Source organism: Sminthopsis crassicaudata, chromosome 5 (genome assembly GCF_048593235.1).
Source record: "Sminthopsis crassicaudata isolate SCR6 chromosome 5, ASM4859323v1, whole genome shotgun sequence".
Classification (NCBI taxonomy): domain Eukaryota; kingdom Metazoa; phylum Chordata; class Mammalia; order Dasyuromorphia; family Dasyuridae; genus Sminthopsis; species Sminthopsis crassicaudata.
The window spans coordinates 213,262,076-213,284,944 of record NC_133621.1 but is presented as its reverse complement, the minus strand read 5'-3'; the positions used below and the strand labels follow the sequence as shown (position 1 = coordinate 213,284,944).

Below are 22,869 nucleotides of genomic sequence, written 5' to 3'. Positions count from 1 at the left end.
CGAATCTTTGTCCAAATTGAGGTAATATTAAAAATAAGATAACCCTGAGGAAGAACCTGAAAGTATGCCAAACGTCTTTTTAAAATTTTGTATTATAGCTTTTTATTTACAAGATATATGCATGGGTAATTTTACAACACTGACAATTGCAAAACCTTTTGTTCCAACTTTTCCCCTCTTTCCCCCCAACCTTTCCCCCAGATGGCAAGCTGACCAATACATGTTAAATATGTTAAAGTATAAGTTAAATACAATATATGTATACATGTTCAAACAGTTCTTTTGCTATACAAAAAGAATCAGACTTTGAAATAGTGTACAATTAGGAATTTTTCTTTAGAGAGTTGATTAATAGCTTGTTCTATTACTTTTTCTCAAATAGGATTATTTAAGCAATTTACTTCCTCCTCCCAAACGTCTTAACAAATAAAACTAAACTTTACCTGATTGGTCACAGTAGTACAAAGGCATTGGTAAGCTCAGTAATACAGAACATCTAACCTGCTTCCTAGACTACCTATACCACCAAAGTGACAACCTCAGAAATGGCTTACATAATCAACATAACTTTATTCATTTCTGGGCAATAAACTGTAAAACACCTAAATACTAATCTGCCTATTTTACAGGCTGCATGGGGTTATTATAAGAGAATTCTGCATAATAAAGCACTCCATCTTCTATCATTTAAATTACTAGGGAAGAATTTTTTTTCACTACTCCCCTAGGGGGACTTGATATTTTTTAATATTAATTACAAGGGATGGTTCAAGTAATTCCAAGGGATCCCATTTATCCTCTCCTCATAGAAGCTACAACCAAGCTCCTATTACCAGGAATTCATCATATTATTGCTAACAATATATTTCCTCTAGTCAACTACCACAAATAAGTTAAATTATGGGCATTCCACACATCTGCATATAAGCAAAAATATTCCTTTAATAATCCAAAAGAAACTGAAGTACTCCTTTGGAGCTATGTAGGAATAATAATAATCAGAATACCTGAATGGTGATTTTTTTTTAATTTTTATATCTGACAAAAATTTCCCTTTAAAAGTCACAGAAACTCTGACATATGACCACAATATCACTCTCTATACCACATTGTTATAATTAAAACAGTATAAACCTCAGAAAAAATTTTGGTCCTTGTCTAAACAATCAGGAAGTAGAGAAGGAGTAAATGGGATTGGAGGATTTCAAGGATATCTAGCTTTTAGTGAAGCAATCCTGATCCTGAATGACTTAGGCCAATATTATTAACACTCCAATAGGCTATCAATCATCTTCTTATCTATGTTATTTTAAGTCCTAATATCCTAATATCCAAAATTCCTTTCAGGAGACAGTATCATTACTCTCAAATATCTTTAATAAAATAGAGAAATATTACATTCTGTCCTGCTTATATGTGTGGATCATACAATTTAATAGCAGCTGAGTCACACCAAATTCCTATGGAAACATCACTGATTTGTCTGGTTTTGAATAGCCATTGTTAAAGTCTGGTGTCATTTAGCTGGACTCTTTCCTAAAAATCATGCTCTAATCACACTTGAAGTTGTTTTGTCTTAAGAAATGAAACTCGTTGGAATTGGCCAGTTCAACCCAGTAGTTATGTCTTTTTTTTTTTTTTAATTAATAATTTTTTATTATATATATATTTTTTATAATATTATACCTTGTATTCATTTTTCCAAATTATCCCCCCCTCCCTCTATTCCCTCCCCCCGATTACAGGCAATCCCATACATTTTACATGTGTTACAATATAGTCTAGATACAATACATGTGTGTGAATATCATTTTCTTGTTGCACAATAAACATTAGATTCCGAAGGTACATGCAACCTGGGCAGACAGATATTAGTGCTAACAATTTACATTCACTTCCCAGTGTTTCTTCTCTGGGTGTAGCTACCTCTGTCCATCATTGATCAACTGGAAGTGAGTTGGATCTTCTTTATGTTGAAGATTTCCACTTCCATCAGAATACATCTTCATACAGTATTGTTGTTGAAGTGTATAGTGATCTTCTGGTTCTGCTCATTTCACTCAGCATCAGTTGATTTAAGTCTCTCCAGGCCTCTCTATATTCCTCCTGCTGGTCATTTCTTACAGAGCAATAATATTCCATACCCTTCATATACCATAATTTACCCAACCATTCTCCAACTGATGGACATCCATTCATCTTCCAGTTTCTAGCTACAACAAAAAGAGCTGCCACAAACATTTTGGCACATATATGTCTCTTTCCGCTCTTTAGTATTTCTTTGGGATATAAGCCCAGTAGTAGCGCTGCTGGGTCAAAGGGTATGCACAGTTTGATAACTTTTTGGGCATAATTCCAGATTGCTCTCCAGAATGGCTGGATTCTTTCGCAACTCCACCAGCAATGTATTAGTGTCCCAGTTTCCCCACATCCCCTCCAACATTCATCATTATTTGTTCCTGTCATCTTAGCCAATCTGACAGGTGTGTAGTGGTATCTCAGAGTTGTCTTAATTTGCATTTCTCTGATCAGTAGTGATTTGGAACACTCATGTGAGTGGATATAGTTTCAATTTCTTCCTCTGAGAATTGTCTGTTCATATCCTTTGACCATTTATCAATTGGAGAATGGTTCAGTTTCTTATAAATTAGGGTCAGTTCTCTATATATTTTGGAAATGAGACCTTTGTCAGAACCTTTGTTTTTAAAAATATTTTCCCAAGATGAATGGATGTCCATCAGTTGGAGAATGGTTGGGTAAATTGTGGTATATGAAGGTTATGGAATATTATTGCTCGGTAAGAAATGACCAGCAGGAGGAATATAGAGAGGCCTGGAGAGACTTAAATCAACTGATGATGAGTGAAATGAGCAGAACCAGAAGATCACTGTACACTTCAACAACAATACTGTATGAGGATGTATTCTGATGGAGGTGGAAATCTTCAACATAAAGAAGATCCAACTCACTTCCAGTTGATCAATGATGGACAGAGGTAGCTACACCCAGAGAAGAAACACTGGGAGGGGAATGAAAATTGTTAGCACTAATATCTGTCTGCCCAGGTTGCATGTACCTTCGGATTCTAATGTTTATTGTGCAACAAGAAAATGATATTCGCACACATGTATTGTACCTAGACTATATTGTAACACATGTAAAATGTATGGTATTGCCTGTCGTCGGGGGGAGGGAATAGAGGGAGGGGGGGTAATTTGGAAAAATGAATACAAGGGATAATATTATAAAAAAAAAATATATATATATAATAAAAAAAAAAGAAAAAAAAAAAGAAAAAAAATATTTTCCCAATTTGTTACTTCCCTTCTAATCTTGTTTGCATTAGTATTATTTGTACAGAAACTTTTTAGTTTGATGTAATCAAAATCTTCTATTTTGTGATCAATAATGATCTCTAGTTCTCCTCTGGTCATAAATTCCTTCCTCCTCCACAAGTCTGAGAGGTAGACTATCCTCTGTTCCTCTAATCTATTTATTATCTCCCTCTTTATGGCTAAATCATGGACCCATTTTGATCTTATCTTGGTATATGGTGTTAAGTGTGGATCCATATCTAATTTCTGCCATACTAATTTCCAGTTTTCCCAACAGTTTTTTCCGAATAATGAATTTTTATCCCTAATGTTGGTATCTTTGGGTTTGTCAAAGATTAGATTGCTATAGATGTACCCTTTTTTGTCCTTTGTATCTAATCTGTTCCACTGATCTACCGGTCTATTTCTTAGCCAATACCAAATGGTTTTGGTGACTGCTGCTATATAATATAGCTTTAGATCAGGTACACTTAGACCACCTTCCTCTGAGTTTTTTTTCATTAGTTCCCTTGCAATTCTCGACCTTTTATTCTTCCATATGAATTTTGTTGTTATTTTTTCTAGGTCATTGAAATAGTTTCTAGGGAGTCTGATTGGTATAGCACTAAATAAATAGATTAGTTTGGGGAGTATTGTCATCTTTATTATATTCGCTCGGCCTATCCAAGAGCACTGAATGTCTTTCCAATAATTTAAATCTGACTTTATTTTTGTGGCAAGTGTTTTGTAATTTTTCTCATATAAATCCTGACTATTCTTTGGTAGATGGATTCCCAAATACTTTATACTCTCAACATTTGTTTGGAATGGAATTTCTCTTTGTATCTCTTGCTGTTGCATTTTGTTAGTGATATATAAAAATGCCGAGGATTTATGTGGATTTATTTTGTATCCTGCCACTTTGCTGAAATTTTGAATTATTTCTAGTAGCTTTTTAGCAGAGTCTTTGGGGTTCTCTAAGTATACCATCATGTCATCTGTAAAAAGTGATAGTTTGATTTCCTCATTTCCTACTCTAATTCCTTGAATCTCTTTCTCGGCTCTTATTGCCAAGGCTAGCGTTTCTAGTACTATATTGAATAGTAATGGTGATAGTGGGCAACCTTGTTTCACTCCTGATCTTACTGGGAAAGGTTGCAGTTTATTTCTATTGCATATTATGCTTACTGAAGGTCTTAAATATATGCTCCTGATTATTCTAAGGAATAGTCCATTTATTCCTATACTCTCAAGAGTTTTTAGTAGGAATGGATGTTGGATTTTGTCAAATGCTTTTTCTGCATCTATTGAGATGATCATATGGTTCTTATTAATTTGATTATTAATATGGTCAATTATATTAATAATTTTCCTAATATTAAACCAGCCCTGCATTCCTGGAATAAATCCTACTTGATCATAGTGTATTATCCTGGAGATGATTTTCTGAAGTCTTTTTGCTAATATCTTATTTAAGATTTTAGCACCAATATTCATTAAGGAGATTGGTCTATAATTTTCTTTCTCAGTTTTCGATCTACCTGGTTTAGGTATCAGTACCATGTCTGTGTCATAAAAGGAGTTTGGTAGGACTCCTTCATCCCTTATTTTTTCAAATAATTTATATAACATTGGGGCTAATAGTTCTTTAAATGTTTGGTAGAATTCACATGTGAATCCATCTGGCCCTGGGGATTTTTTCCTGGGGAGTTGATTAATAGCTTGTTCTATTTCTTTTTCTGAAATGGGACTATTTAAGCAATTTATCTCTTCCTCTGTTAATCTAGGGAACCTATATTTTTGGAGGAAGTCATCCATTTCACTTAAGTTATCAAATTTATTGGCATAAAGTTGGGCATAGTAACTCCTTATTATTTCTCTAATTTCCTCTTCATTGGTGGAAAGATCCCCCTTTTCATTTGTAAGACTATCAATTTGATTTTCCTCTTTCTTTGTTTTGATCAAATTTACCAAAGGTTTATCTATTTTATTGGCTTTTTCATAAAACCAACTCTTGGTTTTATTTATTAATTCAATAGTTTTTTTTTTTTTTTTTACTTTCAATATTACTGATTTCTCCTTTTAATTTTTGTATTTCAAGTTTAATTTTTGGTTGGGGGTTTATAATTTGGTCTTTTTCTAGCCTTTTAAGTTGTAAGCCCAATTCGTTAATCTTCTCTTTCTCTATTTTCCTCAAATAAGCCTCTAAAGATATAAAATTTCCCCTTATTACTGCTTTAGCTGCATCCCAAAGATTTTGGTATGATGTCTCATCATTGTCATTATCTTGGGTGAAATTATTAATTGTTTCTATAATTTGCTCTTTCACCCAGTCATTCTTTAAGATGAGATTATTCAGTTTCCAATTACTTTTTGGTCTATTTACCCCTAACTTTTTACTGAATGTAGCTTTTATTGCATTGTGATCTGAGAAGAAGGCATTTATTATTTCTGCCTTCCTACATTTAATTTTGAGATCTTTATGTCCTAATATATGGTCTATTTTTGTATAGGATCCATGAACTGTTGAGAAGAAAGTATATTCCTTTCTATTGCCATTCAGTTTTCTCCAAAGGTCTATCATACCTAGTTTTTCTAATGTTCTATTTACTTTTTTAATTTCTTTCTTGTTTGTTTTGTGGTTTGATTTGTCTAAATCTGAGAGTGCAAGGTTGAGATCTCCCACTATTATAGTTTTACTGTCTATTTCTTCTTGCAGTTCTCTTAACTTTTCTTTTAGAAAGTTAGATGCTATACCACTTGGTGCATATATGTTTGGTATTGATATGGCTTCATTATTTATGCTACCTTTCAGCAGGATATAGTTTCCTTCCTTATCTTTTTTAACGAGATCTACTTCTGCTTTTGCTTGATCTGAGATAAGGATAGCTACCCCTGCTTTTTTGGCTTTACCTGAAGCATAATAGGCTCTGTTCCAACCTTTTACCTTTACTCTGTATGTATCTCCCTGCTTTAGACAACATATTGTAGGGTTCTGCTTTTTGATCCAATCTGCTATCGGTCTCCATTTGATGGGATCGTTCATCCCATTTACATTTACAGTTAAAATTACTAATTCTGTATTTCCTGCCATCATATTATCCCCAGATTATGCTTTTTCCCTTGACCCCCCTGATCCCCCTCCCCGATATTTAATTTACAGACCCCCCCCTTGTGACGCGCAACCCTCCATTTTTTTTTTTTTAGTATCCCTTCCCCCTCCCTCCAAGTCCCTTCACTTATTCTCCTTTTGCTTTTCCCTTTTCCTCTCCCCCCTTTTAATGAGGTGAGAGAAAATTCTCTGAAAAACAAATATGTTAATTATTTACTCTTTGAGCCTCTCCTGATGAGAGTAAGATTCACACAATGATTCTCCCCCTCACTAAGTTCCCTCAGATATGGTGTATTTTCTATGCCTCTTCCTGGGATGTAGTTTCCCTCTTTTTATCATTCCTTCCCCTTTTTCTGAACCGACCTCCTTCCCTTTACTACACCCCCCTTTTTTTTCTTTTATATCAGTAAAATCAAATTATCCTTGAGTACTTTTTATATACCCACAACAGAGTTACAGTTCTCAAGGGTTCTGTGTACCCTTTTCTGTTTCTCTTCAGTCTTGTGGATGTAGATCGAATTTTTTGTTTATGTCTGGTTTTTTTCTTAGAAACATATAGAATTCCTCTGTTTCATTGAATGACCATCTTCTTCCATGGAAAAAGATGCTAAACTTAGCTGGGTAGTTCATTCTTGGTTGCAGTCCTTGATCTTTTGCCTTACGGAATATCAGGTTCCAGGCCCTTCTATCTTTTAATGTGGAGGCAGCCAGATCTTGGGTGACCCTTATTATGGCACCTTGGTATATAAATTGTTTTTTTCTAGCTGCTTGCAGGATTTTCTCCTTTGTGTGGTAATTCTGCAGCTTAGCCACTATATTCCCTGGTGTTCTTTTTTTAGGGTCTATTTCAGAAGGAGTTCGATGAATTCTTTCCACATCTACTTTCCCTTCTGTTTCTATTATCTCTGGACAGTTCTCTTTGATAATTTCCTGTAAAATAGAATCTAGGCTCTTTTTTTGGTCATAGTTTTCTGGAAGTCCAATAATCTGCAGATTATCTCTCTTAAATCTATTTTCCAGGTCTATAGATTTTCCCAGTAAGTATTTGACGTTGTTCTCCAGCTTCTCATTTTTTTTGTTTTGTTTGACTGATTCTTGGGTTCTCTGTGAATCATTCATTTCTATTTGTTCCATCCTGACTTTTAAGGAGTTATTTTCTTCTTTCACAGTTTTTAGTTCTTTTTGTAAATGCCCAATTTTGTTTTTAAATGAATTATTTTGCTCTATTGAATTTTTTTCCATTTCCCTAATTTTTTTTTTGAGAATTATTTTCTTTTTCCAATTCAGAAATTCTATTTTCCTGAGACTTTTTTATCTTTTCCAATTCAGAAATCCTACTTTCCTGTGATTTTTTAACCTTTTCTAATTCCCAAATTTTGTTTCCCTGCATCTCCTGTGAATTCTTTATTTTTTTCCAACTCCAATTTCAGGACGTTGTTATTCTCTATCATAGCTTCCCTTTCCTTTCCCCATTTTTCTTCAATCTCCCTTAATTTTTTAAGAGCTTCTTCTAGGAGAGAGTTATGTGATGGGGGGCAGGAATCGTTCCCCTTTAGGTTGTTATCTGCTGTCTCTCTGCTTTTAACTTCCTCAGGGTTGGATACCCGCTCTTTCTCTGTGTAGAAGGAATCTATGGTTTTTCTGGCTTTTTTGTTCATATTTTAAAAATCTTTTGGGGTCTGTCCCTGGGGTAGGAAATTATTTATTTACTTCTTTACCAGCTTCCTCCCAGACCGGATGGATGCAGCGGCTCTTGTGCCTGAGCTAAGATAGAGCTCTGGGAGAGAGTTCCCCACCCCCTCCCTGGAAGTGCCTCAGAGGTGATTAGCACTGCTGTGCCCCAAGGGCACTGAGTTTTAGCGGCTTCCCTGAGGTTGATACTGAACAGTAAAGGCAGCACAAAGCCTAGCCTATGTGTCCCGGTGGGGCGTGGATGTCTGCAGCAGGTGATGTGAAAAGCCCCTGTGCTCAAACTGGAAGTGTCTGCCAGAAACCGTGGTCCCTAGTTCAAAGGTTCAGCTTCTCTGGGACTTTCTGGAGCTGAGTTCCACTCCCTCCAGCTAAAGTAGGCAGTGTGTGTTGCCTTGGGCCATATCCACCCACTTGTCAATCTCTTAACTATTCTCAGGAGGTAGCTGAGGCCACGCCCCCTGGTGCCGAGATCTGCTGAGTCACCCCCAGGGTCCTGGAAAATCTAATCTATCTGAATTTTTAAGGTATTTTAGCTTTCTCTTCTGAACTGCTAAATAATTAGCAGAGAAGAGCTAACAGCCTGTGCCAGATTCCTTTATCTCAGTGGCTTCTCTGATCCCAGAGCCCTTCCCAGCGCAATCGGCGCAGTATGCTAGCACCCAGCCGTCTGTGCTGGCCTGTCTTCTTTATAAAATTAATAAAAATAAAGTGTAAAAAATGTGTGTCCTCTCAGTTTTCTTGACTTCACCCCCATGTTCAAAGTTTCTACCTTTTTCTCCCCCTCTCTTGGAAGCCACTTTATGCAACATACTAGCCCAAGGGTAGTAATGAAAAAAGCCTAAGTCTCTTTTATGACTCACTCTATTTTCTGTCCTTCATGACCCATGTTTTCTTTTGGATTTTGACAAAATATATGAATGATTCAGAGAAACTGCTAGGTCAGAAAGCATGTTTTCGACCTATAGCTTATGAATCCCTGCCTTCATTTATAGCAACCTCTTCATTACCTGAGCAATCAGCACATCTATTAAATGATAAGCTGCTTTCAAGACATGCTTTAAAAAAAGATATAAGTTCATTTACCTTTTACTTTAGTTGCCTAAGACATAAGGATAATTTAATTTTATTCTCTTTATATCATCAATCTAAACTAATTACCTAACATGATCAGCAAGAGTAAGAGGATATTTTTGGTCTACAATTTATTCAAAACTGTATTGCACCACTCTCATGGAGTCAATAGGTAATTTCTCTTTATTCCAAAAATAGGGTTTCTATATATTTCTAAAATATTTTCATAACTGAGAAATGAAATATTTTAACCATCCCATGATCAAGAATTTCTTGTCTTAAATATTCCTTTCTCTTATTTAAAAAAAGATGATTAATTCTTTAAGACAGGAATGTGGGTGGAGGTTGCAATCTACATACAATAGCAAATATAAATCAAGACTAAAGTGTGCAAAATCTTCAAAATACAATGAGCACTTAAGGAAGATTTAAGAAAAAAAACTAAATAAAAACCACTTTACTGAATCAATATATATATTTTAATAAGAGGTTTAAAATAAAATTCCACTACTCCTGTACATACAGTATAGCTTGAAGATGATGATATATCAGAAAGCAGACAAAAATTAATGTGAAGTTTCTACCACTAACTCCCTTTTAGTTGAGTTTTATATCCCAGGCATCAGAGAAGTTAATGGCTTTCCTGCTAGCCTGAATAAAATTGGAATGGTTTCTGCCACAAGTGAACATTTAATAAATACTTCTTGAATTAAGTTGAATTATTCCTAGTTACAGGTATCAGTCGATTTTCAAGCTTCTATTAATTATCTACCATGTGTAGAGATCAATAAGGCTCTGGTAATACAAATACACAAGTAGATTCTCTGCCTTCAAAGAGTTTACATTCTAATAGGCTTATTAATACTTGAAAATAAGAAAACTATTCTCTGAAGTAACTGGAGGGGACAAAATTGTTGACTGATGGAAGATGAGTATAATAAAATGCGATCCCTTAAAAACAGATGGAAAGTCAATTTGAGGTCAATACTAAAGAGGAACCCACAGAAAAGGAAAAATGTGACTACTCATTAGGAATCATGCTTGCTAGAGTAGGAGGGGATAAACACTTTTGACCCTCAACACTTTGAATCTTTAGCCCAATGCCTGTACTAAATGAATAGTGTAAGAGACAACAAGAAATAAGGCATCCAGATCCACATAGATACAGTTTCTCAAAATTCAGCTTTCAGCTCCTGCTCCTGTTCTCTGGACTTCTGATTCATGGTAATTTCACTAAACTGTTCCTCAATCACTTCAATGATATGCTACAACCTCCCTTCCTCCATCTATCTTTCCTCCTTATGGTTCATAACCTCTAGCAGTGAGAACAGCCACCAAACCAATATATTTTTTTCCCTGAAAAGCATGTGTCAAAGTTACCATCCCTAAACAAAATAACCTTCACTAGCTTCTATTCCTATATGTGCTACCTAATCTTATTGAGAACTAAGCTCCCTTCAGAGCAAAAAAAAAATCATTATTTTTATGTTTGTTTTACCAAAGCTTGTCACAGTCCCTTGCATTTACTTGTCACTTAATAAATGTTTTTCAGTGACTATAATAATATTTAGGATTGATTTGATCATTTTTTCAATAAAAGCAGCATGAAATAGTGGTAAAAGATTTTGCCTTGATAACAAGAAGATCTTGATTCAAATCTTGCCCTCGACATAAGCCATTTAATCTGGATATCCCAAATACCTCTCTAATGCTAATAATTATAAAAAGGAAGCAGATGTGTATCCTAGAAGCATACTTTCTCTCCAAAGAATTCCTTCAACCAATAATCAGAAAACATTGATTATTTCCCATGTGGAAAGCACTGTGCTAAATATTGGGGATACAAATTTAGTTGCAAGTCAGATGAAAATGTTACAGTGGCAAAAAAAAGATGGTAATGCATGTTTTATTAATTCCAATGAGAACAATACACAATTTTATTGGTGAATCAATTGGCAGTGCTAGGTCTTTAGTGGTGAGATCACCCCTTTCCCTACCCTCAGACCCTTAGTAGTTTTGGCTACTGAGGAAATAAGGCCTGGAACATATGAAGATATGTTTTTATATTATACTTTCAAAACCTTACTTCCCTTGATAATGATTGCAAGCAAGGTGAGTGATCTTAGGGATGATCCTGGGGGTGGAGAATGACAGTTTTTAGGATTCTTGAGGTTACCTGTCCATTGATGGTATTGGGTCAAGGGTTGAGCTTTACTAGGAGTGGGGATAATGGACCAGTTTTTCACAAGAGTTGTTCTCCTCAGTGGCCCAGTTGTTTGGCTGGTCTTATTATTTCTGGGACTCAGAACTTAGCTGTTTCTTAATGACAGTTAGTGAGTAGCTGATATTAGTACTGGTAGGAATTTTTTTTTCTGCTTATGATGACTACTATCCCAGAGCATGACCAAGAAGTGGGAAGAGGGGTAACCACTCGTATAATAGGTAGTACATATAGTAAGATGATTATAATAGCTAGCTTCTGTTGTCTTTTTGAAAGGCTGTATGTTAAGATTTATTATCATATCACACAGATTCTGTTTAATGTCTGTTTCAAAGTTTGAAGGAAGTCCTCCTAGGACAATTATTTTACTGACTATATTACCCAATGAAGTTGTAAAGTCTATCTATCTATCTATCTATCTATCTATCTATCTATCTATCTACATGTGTAAAACTATACAATGTACACATATATATCTCCATAGAAACCACATATATGTGAATATGCATATACATGTAAGCATGTATGTGCAACATGAACATATATGTATATATGTATAAAACTTAGCTCAAGTTTGATGATAATATATTCATCATTTAAGCTGAAGTTATATTTAAGAATATAATGCTGACTTTTTGGTATAATGTTACTGTTGATATGGTATGACATTATTGTTACTATATGATTGTCATCAGAGAAAGAATACTGGGATGCTGTGACTTAGTTTTACTTCAAAATAGCATTTTTAAAATTCGTGTGTTGTGAAAGTATAAGTCTTGCCATAAAGAGAATCACAAAATGTTGGCTAACATTAGTAACTTGACTCAAGTCCAGTTCAGAATGAGAAGCATGCATATCAGACATGCTGTTGAGCTATGTCCAGTAACTTCAAGTGAAAGCAACACTGTCTATGTCTCTTTCCTCATAAAAATGATCATAATTATTTGTGTCACCAGCTCATTTACAATGACAGAACTGGGGTGGGGGATGGGGATAAGGAAGGCAAAAATAAACAAATAAGTAACTGAGAAGTATCTTGAAGATGTGAAGTCCTATTCCTATAAGAATGATCTTTGTCTCATTTCTTTCACATTTTATTGATAATTTACTATTAAATATCCATTATTAAATCATAGGGAGAAAAAGAAAGAAAGAGACCAAAGCATATTATTCTGTATTCTTTTTGTCTTTATCTGGTGGGGAAGGTTTTCCCTTGTGCTCAATACGATGCTTCAACAAATCTGTCACAAGAGCTTCTTTCCTTACTTTCTCAATAACCTCTCTAACTCAGGTAAACAAAATATCAATCTTAACTTATGCTGAAGTAAAATATCAATACCTGGGAATTTGAAAAAAAATCATTGTAAAAGATACATTGATTTTAATACATTAAAGTCTGCTGCAGGAAATGTATGTTGAATACAACAAATTAATAGCTATAGATTGTCACTCCTCCATGTAATATCCAAATTAATTTCACTCATCTTTGTGCTGCACAATTAGCTATTTGTTTTCTAAGGGCACATGAAAATAGCACAGGTATCATCTAAACTCCCTGAGCATGTCTAGTCCACAAGCACCACCTCCCTGGAGAAGTAGAATTTAGTTAATGCAGTAATACTCTGGGCCTCCTCACTGACATGCTTTATGCTTTGCAATCATAAAATATCTTCTCTAGTCAACTGAATTTTAAGTAGCTGAATGCTAGTCATGAAATTTTATCCCACTTAGGAATAGGTTCACACTGACAGAATTTATTTCCCTTGTGAGTCCAGACATTGTCAGTGAGGAAAGGCTTTTAGAGGCTGCTAGTCTGGGCCTGAATTTCTAAAGAAAAAGGCACTTACTAAAACTATTATCCAAGTCACTTAAGATATATGGCCATGACTACTAGAACTTTCACTATTTTTCACTTCAAATATCAACAAATGAGAGCAGTTCCTTCCCCAAAAAACCTAGGAAAGTTTCTTGAAAGTAAGAAAAGCTAATAGAGTAAAGAAAAAAAAAAAAATCAATGATCTCTCAATTTTGATTTTTTTAGTAGAAATTTAAAGATCTCTAGTTCCTTAAAATATCCACCTTAAAGTAAATTTGTCAACTTTTCCTCAGGCTATTAACTTTTTAAGGAAGTTTTGTTACTGGATGGTAAGTTGTAGGAGGGGCCAATTTCTTTCTTGTAAAGGGACAGTTCAATTCTCCAAGAGCCTCCACATCTATGGATCATAGCATGTGAAGGAGTTGCAGGGCAACTTTTGCTGACACAGGTGTTGCTGACTGAGAATGAGATAAATTGGAGGCCTCTCCAGGCTCTCCAGAGGAGAGAGGTCAGACCGCACAATGACTTCTCAGTGAGGGAGGTCAGAGAACAGCAATTGCCTCTCAGTCTCCTTGTATCATCTTCTGACAAGAGGAGATCCATTCTGGATTGGATGTCCAGCAGCCAGTCAGGTGGCTCCCATGTATTCCAACACTTCCTTCCTTCCTTCCTTCTTTCCTTCCATCCTTCCTTTCTTCCCTTCCTTCCTTCCTTCCTTCCTTCCTTCCTTCCTTCCTTCCTTCCTTCCTTCCTTCCTTCCTTCCTTCCTTCCTTCCTTCCTTCCTTCCATCCTTCTTTCCTTCCATCCTCCTTCCCTTCTTCCCTCTCTCCCTCTTTCCCTCCCTTTCTCCTTCCCTCCCAACTTCTTTCTCTACCAGCCTCCTTTTCTCCCTCCATCTCTCCCTTTCTCCCTTCTTTTTCTTCCTTTCTTCTTTTCTTCCCTTCTTCTCTTCTTCCTTTCTTCCCTTTCCTTCCTTCCTCCCTCCTTCCCTCCCTTCCTTCCTTCCTCCCTTCCTTCCCTTTCCTTCCTTCCCTCCTTCCTTCCTTCCTTCCTTCCTTCCTTCCCTTTCCTTCCTTCCTTCCTTCCCTCCTTCCTTCCTTCCTTCCCTCCTTCCTTCCTTCCTTCCTTCCTTCTTTCTTTCCTTCCTTCCTTCCTTCCTTCCTTCCTTCCTTCCTTCCTTCCTTCCTTCCTTCCTTCCTTCCTTCCTTCCTTCCTTCCTTCCTTCCTTCCTTCCTTCCTTCCTTCCTTCCTTCCTTCCTTCCTTCCTTCCTTCCTTCCTTCCTTCCTTTCTTTCTTTCTTTCTTTCTTTCTTTCTTTCTTTCTTTCTTTCTTTCTTTCTTTCTTTCTTTCTTTCTTTCTTTCTTTCTTTCTTTCTTTCTTTCTTTCTTTCTTTCTTTCTTTCTTTCTTTCTTTCTTTCTTTCTTTCTTTCTTTCTTTCTTTCTTTCTTTCTTTCTTTCTTTCTTTCTTTCTTTCTTTCTTTCTTTCTTTCTTTCTTTCTTTCTTTCTTTCTTTCTTTCTTTCTTTCTTTCTTTCTTTCTTTCTTTCTTTCTTTCTTTCTTTCTTTCTTTCTTTCTTTCTTTCTTTCTTTCTTTCTTTCTTTCTTTCTTTCTTTCTTTCTTTTCTTTCCATCCTTCCTTCTGTTTGTTTTCAAATAAATACTTGTCCAATGGTTTCATAAAGAAACTATATATTCAACCAAATAGATCCAAGTGTCTTAAGCAAAATGGATGTTTATGAATAAAACTCTTTGGGCTCCAGATTTGTCACTTTATTTTATTTTTGTGAAAATCTGGGAAGAATGTAATAATTTACTAGCTAGGGTATAATTTATTTATTGTCAACAGCCAGACCCTGAACAAAGAACCAGCACAAGTAACAACTTGTAAAAAGCAGTAAATAAAGATTATGGTGATATTATATCTTCTTTCCTGATATTTTAGGATGACAAAATCAGAAAAGTGAATTGATTTAATGTTTTGTACAGGAGTAATATGTCAGAGACACTAATTCTAATGAGCCTTCTTGATAAGTCTCACATAGCCTTGCTTTTTAGACAGGAAAAACAAAAACATGATATTAGATATATTAGGTGCAAAGCTACAGAAGCTAGCAGGAAACAAGTGGCTCTATGGAAGGACTGAGGAAAATGTCAGGAGGGCTGACACAATTAAAGTATGAGGTACAATAAACCTATAAAAAAGCTCAAGAAGATATAATTAGATTTCAAGGAGAGAAAAAATTATACACAAACCACATATGCCTTGTCCTCACTTCCTCCTCATTATCCTTAAAGATACAGTATTTAATTAATATATAGGTTTTGCAAAATTGTATGGAAGTTTTAAAGTTTCAATGGAAAGAATCAATATTTTGGGAATGCAATGGATCCATTTTGCATTCTAATGAAGGTTATGGATCCTTTCTCAGAATAATGCATTTTTATACATAAAATTAAAAAAATGATTACACAAAGAATCCAACTATATTGAAACTTACTTATGAAAATATTGCTTTAAAAAGTTCATGAATCTTAGATTAAGGAACCTTGTTCCTATGTAAAATTTACTACCTTGCTAGGACAATAACTCTGAAAAGTTCTTGGCATGGACCCTACATTATAAACAGATATAAGGTAAGAGCTGTTTAAATTGCGTTTTGTATTTTAGACTGGAAGAGACAGCAAAAATTAAAAGATATCATTTAGAATGAGAGATATCTCTTTTTTTTTCCTTTTGTTATTCTTCTTTGTATTCACTGGGGAATATTTTTCTCTCCAAGTATGTGTTATAATGCATACCACTTTTCTCAAAAATGGCAGACTCAAAAGAGAAATTCATTGTACTACTTTCTTTTGCCCCCTTAATTTGAAAATCCATATTTTATTATTTGAAATAACATAATAATTTTAGGAATGTGTGTGTGTGACACACATGTTTTCACCATTGTAACACAGAGCTTGATTTCTTCCTAATATTTTCAAAATGTAGTTTCATTTAGTCTCTCATAGGCATTGCTTTGTACACATAGAAGCTTTTTCATTTAAATTTTTTCCAAAGTTTCATGGGTTTAAAACAAATGAATAAAATTAATTGAAAATTGAACGTACAGTCTTTATCCTGATTCACATGCAAAATTCCTCAGTTTTATATATATATATATATATATATATATATATATATATATATATATATATATATATATATATATATATATGCAATTCTCTGCTAAAGCTTTCTTCTCCTTTTTCCCAAATACTTTTCTTACTAATTGCTTTTTGGAATTTCCTATTGCCTGACCTGCAATCCTATTTGTCTTTTGAATTTTAATATAATTTAATTGATGCCTTTCACATTCTATTGTCCTCAGAAATGATGTGTGACAAATGTTGCCTATTTCTCACAACTTACAGAAATGATCACTAGAATAATGGCATTCTGTGTACCTTAAAAACATCCAGCAATTTCAGAAGTTGTAGAACAGAAATAATAGCGAGTCATATAATGAAAGAAAATCTGTGACTATTCCAAAATGGTCCCCAAATTTGTATATCACCTTTATAATCCAACACAGAGAACTATGTTAAAGATTCATTGCTCGAGGACCAATCCCTTGAATCTAGCTTGCTATCTTCAATTCCCATTCAATTTATTTAGTCACACTGTTCACTCTGAGCCTTATATCAAGTCCTTAAGTTATTGTTCATAATTCTTTTTCTCCTTTGCCACCCAACCCAGGACATCAAATAATATTCTCAGTTCCAGGAGATGGAAGTTACACTTCCTGAGAACTTCCTTGACATTAATACTGATTTTCATTCTCTAGGTCAGGGGTTCTTAACATTTTCTGTGTCAAGGATATTCTTGATAATTTAGTGAAGCCTAAGGCTTCTTAGAATTTTTTTTCTATGCATTAAGTAAACATAGGAATAAAAAGTGAAACAATTATATCAATGTAAAAAAACTTTTAGGGTAATTTTGGTATAGCTTCCATTATATTGCTCACTCATTTCTCACATTATTGTAGTTGCTATATATTATGAGCATGAGAGAGTTAGGTGGAACAGTGCTCAGAGGACATGGAGCCAGGAAGATCTGAGTTCAAATCTGACCTCACCCTTATGATATGTGTGACCCTGAGCAAGTGACTTAATCCTATTTGCCTCATTTTTTTTTTATATGAAAAATGAACTTGGGAAAGGAATAGCAAACTATTTTAATATCTTTGGCAAGAAAATCCCATTTGGGGTCACTAAGGGTTGGATACACAAAACCACAAAACAGCAATTGTTAGAAACAAAAATAAATTAATTAAGCTTTTCAGAGGTATGGTAGATTAACCTTTGTACAAAGAACACATAGGTCATTATAACAGGAAAACATTTTTTTTCTTTTTCCCCCTAGAAGGAGGTGGGTATTCTTTACTGATTGGAAAAATCCTAGAAATGCAATGTTTCTAGGAAGATTTTTATTCATTGATTAAATTTTTTCTTTTCAAAAATATTAAGAAAGACAGAGCATGCTGATTTTATGCTTCTAAATAGATTCTTTCTTTGTATAACAGCAGTAGTCTGAAAAGTTCTGTCAAATATTCAGAGCCTGTGTAAAATGCTACTAGAATCCTGACAATTAGCAGGCCCTGTCAAGACTGAGCTAAGTGTCCCATATGAATGTACTGTCTCTATCCTTCATCCTGGCTAAAGTGCTGGTAATCATTTTCAATAACACTATCAGTTTCCAAATGAAAATTGAAGGTAAATTCATCCTGGAAATACAAAGACTGGAGTGACGTTCTCTTAGGTCTATTTATAGCTTGAGTGGTAGCAAATGTTATAACACTCTATGGACTTATACAGTTAGAAAATATAGATCTTTTGGAAACACAGTATTCACTCAGGAAACTTTACTACCAGAATTGGGACCTGTCAAGCTTTGCCAAGTCCATCAGAGAGAAAAAGAAAGTACTCACATTAATATTTAGGGCTTTCAGATTCACTGGTTCAATTCAATTGTAAGCTTCCTTTGCCTAGACCATCCGTTAACTAAACAAAGAGTGTTATATGTTATTAAACTTTGCATATCATCCTCTCTGGCAACAAGTTAAGCACTAAGTGAGGTGGATAAGCTCTTTCAGACCAATTAGGTTACAGTTATCACAGGGGAGCAGCTTAGAAGTAGGGAAGTATCCAATTCTTCACTCAATGAACTTTTTACACAATAATAACCATATACATTTTTGAGAGAGAGAGAATGTTGCACCTGTGTTTTCATAGGTATAGTGAAATCCTGGATAAGGCAACTCAGTTTCTTTCAACTATTCCAAAATTTATGACACATGAGTACAACTTAGACTATACAGAAAACTTAGAAGTTAAATGACTTGTGTAGGGTGATATAGTCTAATTCAATATGCATCAGAGGCTCCTCCCTGTATTGAAAGAAAGATCTCTTTTCAATACACAAATGGAAATACCTTCCATTTATTATTTATCATAAAACGTGTTTTTAAACTGACCATTCTAAATATACTAGAAAGGCTTTAGGTTTTCAATACGCTATTTTTTCTTCTTTTAACTTTCAGATTTCATTCTAAAGTAGACTCTGACTAAAATACCAAAGACCTTGAGTAATAATCTCTCAACTAGAAAACAGATTCAAATCTGATTAAGTGGAGTATTTAATAACAGAGTTCTAAATCTCATTTAAAAATATTTATTTAATAATTTCCCCAATTAAATTTAAAAGTATTTTTTTTATATTTGTTTTTTTAAATTTCTGAGGTCAAAAATCTCTTCCTTATCCCCAATACCAGCCTCCATTAAGAAACCATATATGAAGTTCTGCAAAATATTTCCATAAGTTTTTTGTGAAAGAAAACATGCATATGCGACCCTAATTTAAAAAAAAATCCTCAGAAATAAAGTTAGAGAGCAAAAGACAGAAAAAGGGAGGGAAGGAGAGAGGAAGAGGGGAAGAGAGAGAAAGAGAGGGGGGAAGGGAGGGAAGGAGGAAGGGAGGGAGAAGGAGAGGGAGAGGGAGAGGGAGAGATAGATATAAGGTGAGAGAGATAATATTCCATGACAATCATATACTACAATTTTTTTCAGCCATTCTCCAGCTGATGGATACATGGATACCCCTGCAATTATCATTTTTCCCCTGAGAAGAGAGCTGCTAAAACATATATATATATATATATATATATATATATATATATATATATATATATATATATATATATATATATATATATATATATATATATATATATATATATATATATAAATATTCATGCCTAGTAGTGGTATTGTTAGGCCAATAAATAAGAGTGAATTTATATCCCTTTAGGCATAGACCATAGATTTTGATCATTTATCAAATAGGCTATGGCTCTTATTTTTTTAATTAATTTTATAATTATAATTTTTGACAGTACATATGCGTGGGTAATTTTTTTTGAAACATTATCCCTTGTATTCACTATTCCAAATTTTCCCCTCCCTCCCTCTACTCCCTCCCCTAGATGACAAGCAATCCCATACATATTAAATGTGTTACAGTATATCCTAGATACAATATGTGTGTGTAAAATCAAATTTCTTGTTGCACAGTAAGAATTGGATTCTGAAGATATAAGTAACCTGGGTAGAAAGACAGTAATGCAAACATTTTACACTCAATTCCCAGTGTTCCTTCTCTGGGTGTAGTTGTTTCTGTCCATCATTGATCAACTGGAAGTGAGTTGGATCTTCTTTATGTTGAAGATATCCACTTCCATCAGAATACATCTTCATACAGTATCGTTGTTGAAGTACATAGTGATCTCCTGGTTCTGCTCATTTCACTCAGCATCAATTCATGTAAGTCTCTCCAAGCCTCTCTGTATTTATCCTGCTGATCATTTCTTACAGAGCAATAATATTCCATAACCTTCATATACCATAATTTACCCAACTATTCTCCAATTGATGGGCATCCATTCATTTTCCAGTTTCTAGCCACTACAAAAAGAGCTACCACAAACATTTTGGCACATACAGGTCCCTTTCTCATCTTTAGTATTTCTTTGGGATATAAGCCCAGTAGTAGAACTGCTGGATCAAAGGGTAGGCACAGTTTGGTAACTTTTTGGGCATAGTTCCAAATTGCTCTCCAGAATGGCTGGATTCTTTCACAACTCCACCAAAAATGCATTAGTGTCCCAGTTTTCCCACATCCCCTCCAAAATTCATCATTATCTTTTCCTGTCATCTTAGCTAATCTGACAGGTGTATAGTAGTATCTCAGAGTTGTCTTAATTTGCATTTCTCTGATCAGTAGTGATTTGAGTGGATATAGTTTCAATTTCATCATCTGAAAATTGTCTGTTCATATCCTTTGACCATTTATCAATTGGAGAATGGTTTGATTTCTTATAAATTAGAGTCAATTCTCTATATATTTTGGAAATGAGGCCTTTATCAGAACCTTTAACTGTGAAAATATTTTCCCAATTTGTTACTTCCATTCTAATCTTGTTTGCATTAATTTTGTTTCTACAAAATCTGTTTAATTTGATGTCATCAAAATCTTCTATTTTGTGATCAATAATGATTTCTAGTTCTCCTCTGGTCATAAATTCCTTCCTCCTTCACAGGTCTGAGAGGTAGACTATTTTCTGTTCCTCTACTCTATTTATGATCTCATTCTTTATGCCTAAATCATGGACCCATTTTGATCTTATATTGGTATATGGGGTTTAAGTGTGAGTCCATATCTAATTTCTGCCATACTAATTTCCAGTTTTCCCAAAAGTTTTTTTTTTTTTTTCCAAATAATGAATTCTTATCCCAAATGGTATCTTTGGGTTTGTCAAACACTAGATTGCTATAGTTGTACACTATTTTGTCCTGTGAACCTAACATGTTCCACTGATCAACTAGTCTATTTCTTAGCCAACATCAAATGGTTTTGGTGACTGCTGCTTTATAATATAGATTTAGATCAGGTACAGCTAGACCACTTTCATCTGATTTTTTTTTTCATTAATTCCCTTGAAATTTTCAACCTTTTTTTCTTCCATATGAATTTTGTTGTTATTTTTTCTAGGTGATTAAAATAGTTTCTTAGGTATCTGATTGGTATAGCACTAAATAAATAGATTAGTTTAGGGAGTACTGTCATTTTTATTATATTCACTTGGTCTATCCAAGAGCACTTAATGTCTTTCCAATTATTTAAATATGACTTTATTTTTGTGGCAAGTGTTTTGTAATTTTGCTCATATAATTCCCGACTTCTCTTTGGTAGATGGATTGCCAAATATTTTGTACTCTCGACAATTGTTTGGAATGGAATTTCTCTTTGTATCTCTTGCTGTTGCATTTTGTTGGTGATGCATAAAAGTTCTGAGGATTTATGTGGATTTATTTTGTATCCAGCAACTTTGCTAAAGTTGTGAATTATTTCTAATAACTTTTTATGAGAATCTCTGGGGTTCTCTAAGTATACCATCATATCATCTGCAAAGAGTGATAGTTTGATTTAAACATATGGAACACTTCACGAATTTGCATGTCATCCTTGCACAGGAGCCATGCTATTTTTCTCTGTATCATTTCAATTTTAGTATATGTGCTGCCAAAGAGAGCATTTGTGGGTTCTTTGACTCCAAAACCAGTTTAGAGGCTTAGTCTGCTGTTGGTTTGAGAGAAGTCACAGAAATTCTTGTCTGCTCTTTGCCATCTTGGCTCCAGCTCCAATAAAGTCATTTTTAATAAATGTCTCTTAGGTACAAGACAAACAAAAAGGCTAGGAAAACAAAGATGACAAATGACAGAATTTCTGTCTTCATCAAGCTTAGAGCCAGCTATTGTATGGATAATAAAACATAAATAAGTATGCTAGAAATTCAAAAAAACAATTAAAGGTATATGTTTTAGTTCTTTTTTCAGGGTATATGTTTGGGGTCCTTTTAATTAATCGATCAATTATTAAATCTCTCTTTAAGCCTATCTTAAATATGATGGTAATATCTGTATTGAATCATTCAGGCAACGAAAGCTATGAAATTGTGCGGAAAAAGTCTTAAGCAATTTTCCAGCCTCAAATGCACTGGAGTGAAATAAATTATACCACAAAGAAGGTGGATAAGGATTAGTTAAAGAGATTCAGTAACGCCCTATGAGACATATAAAATCTCAGATCATTTAAAAATCTAATGTTTGTAATATGGAAAGAGTTACCTAGCCAAGCCCTTGAAATGGCATCTCTTTGAGGTATGGAGTGCAGAAAGGGGTAGAGAGAACAAATTCTATTTTCTCTTCCATCAGATGACAATTTTCTAAAATCTGGTGAGTAATGGGATTTGGACTTCACAACAGTGTTGTAACAAATTTTGAAGAAGAGCAGGCATAGAATTGCCTATTTCAGGACCTAAAGAGAACTTAAACACACTAAGTAAGAAAAGTCAACTCCAGAACTTCATAACAACTGTGGTCCAAAGTCAACCCATGTATAAAGGGGGCTTTATGAAGGCCAGGTGTTAGAAAGAAAAAAGCTTTTTAAGAACTGTGCAACCTCCTTTATTATATTTGTTGCTATGTATTTTTTCCTTTTCCCCTACTGTATTTTCCCAATTGCATATTTTTTAATATTTTTCAACAT

At 34.4% G+C, this 22,869-nt stretch overlaps 1 non-coding gene across 1 annotated transcript; it reads right to left on the bottom strand.

Annotated features, from left to right (window-relative positions):
- Positions 1-21,749: 21,749 nt before the first annotated feature.
- LOC141545281 (U6 spliceosomal RNA) lies at positions 21,750-21,856 on the bottom strand. The gene has a single exon (XR_012482959.1). It is a non-coding gene; the product is annotated as a U6 spliceosomal RNA (small nuclear RNA).
- Positions 21,857-22,869: the final 1,013 nt, after the last annotated feature.